Source organism: Silene latifolia, chromosome Y (assembly GCF_048544455.1).
Source record: "Silene latifolia isolate original U9 population chromosome Y, ASM4854445v1, whole genome shotgun sequence".
NCBI lineage: Eukaryota > Viridiplantae > Streptophyta > Magnoliopsida > Caryophyllales > Caryophyllaceae > Silene > Silene latifolia.
In genome coordinates this window covers 130,701,924-130,703,764 of record NC_133538.1, presented here as the reverse complement: position 1 = coordinate 130,703,764, position 1,841 = coordinate 130,701,924, and the positions used below count along the sequence as shown (strand labels likewise).

Below are 1,841 nucleotides of genomic sequence, written 5' to 3'. Positions count from 1 at the left end.
TTTCATTATTGAAAAACTCAGTTTTTAGATCTAGCTTGGAGACGGAAACCTTCGATATCAATACTTTGTTCTTGAATTCAATTAGTAAGCTTTTGTGCAATTATTTCTCTTCCTTATTTCCTTGTTATTTCGATTCTTGTTTTCATCAATTTAATTTCAGCAATTGAGTTCCTCCCTTTTGTTTTAGTTTGATTCAATTATGTCAAATTTGTTCTTTACTATTAATTCTGAAGTTAGTATAGATTTAATTATGCGTAGGTAATTTCTTTGATTGGGAACGAGGTGAGCCATGGTAGAAATAAGGATTGTTTTGTAGTATGAATTCTTCTGTATTGGTCTTGTTGTCTTTTGATAAACCTTTTTACTAGATTGAAAGATTAGTAAATTGTATTATCATTAGATTAGGAATTTCCCTTGAGCGAAGGCTTTGAGAAATTCTAGGGAATAAATAGACCGTAAGGTTAATTGAGCATCGATCGAAAGGTTAGCTTACATTCCCTGAGACCGTATTATAAGACCTCTGCTACCCTACTGACCTGACTTTTGCCATGGTAAACCGAAGTTCCCGATCCCCTTTTCATCTTGTTGAGAATATTCATTTTAGCAATTAGCCATTTAATCAACCAAACTCAAAACCCCCCAATTAATTGTTACTTTTATAGACTGAAAAATAGCAAACAAAATCAACCTTGTCTCTCTGTGGTTCGACCCTTACTATAACTAGCTATAGTTTTAGTTTGGAATTATAAATTTAATTTTGGTACTAAACGATGGTATCAAATTTTGGCGCCGTTGCAGGGGAGAGGGTGTAATTCTGTTTGCTTTATTTTAGTTTATTTTTCTAGTCTCAAGGAACTTTTGTTCCTTGAGACCGTTGCTTACCTTTGCTTCTAGTTTTGCTTTTGCACAGTTAGAAGACAGGTTTTTGAGAGGAAGACTTGAGTACTCTCATTTTGGCAATTATGGCTACAATATATGATAATCTACAGCCAAAACAACACCATCTTCCAAAGGGGCACCAGTTACCTACCCCTACTACGGGTAACTTTGAATTTCGTTCCTCTTATATCGATTTAGTGGAGCGAAATCAATTTCTTCAGTTTACCGGATGAGGACCCCTTGAAGCATATGGAGATTTTCACGACTATTCTTTGTTCTATACCTATACCAAATTTGGGTGACTCGGGATGAAGTAAAGGGGTTGATGTTCTTATACTCCTTGAAGGATTCAACATGAGATTGGTATCGCTACCTTGATAGGGTAGCAGTAATGTGATTTGGACATCTCTAGCATTAGCCTTCTACAAGAAGTACTTCCCACTTTCAAAGACCGACGCCTTGAGAAGTAAAATAACAAGTTTCAAAGAAGGAGTGATGAAGGTTTTTGTGAAGCATGGGGACGTTTCAAAAGTTTGGTCCGAGTTGTCCCTCACCATGGTTTCCAGCAATGATATCTTTGCAATCTATTTTATAATGCGCTATATGATGATTACAAGGTCATCCTGGATGCAGCTGCTAATGGCAGGTTCCAAAACAATACCGGTCAAAGCAAAGGTTGGAACACTATTGAGGAGATGGCAGTCCATAGAGCTGAGTTTGGAAGTTCACGTGGAAAGTCCCGAAAGCAAAGTGATGAAATGAGTGCCATTGTGACACTTATAACTTCTATTTCTACCCGTCTCAAGAAGCTCGAGATTTCTGAAGCTTCCAAGGAGAAAGTTGAAATACCTGTTCAAAACTCAGATGAGACCGAGAAGTTGAGAGAAATGGTCCAACTACTTTTGGTTCAAGTGGCGAATATGGAAGCAGCCGGGATTGAGTCCTCAAAGAATTTTGTGAAG

General features: G+C 37.3%; 1 non-coding gene across 1 annotated transcript; it reads right to left on the bottom strand.

The window, feature by feature from the left end:
- Window positions 1-1,335: 1,335 nt before the first annotated feature.
- Window positions 1,336-1,441, bottom strand: LOC141635443 (small nucleolar RNA R71). The gene has a single exon (XR_012540134.1). It is a non-coding gene; the product is annotated as a small nucleolar RNA R71 (small nucleolar RNA).
- Window positions 1,442-1,841: the final 400 nt, after the last annotated feature.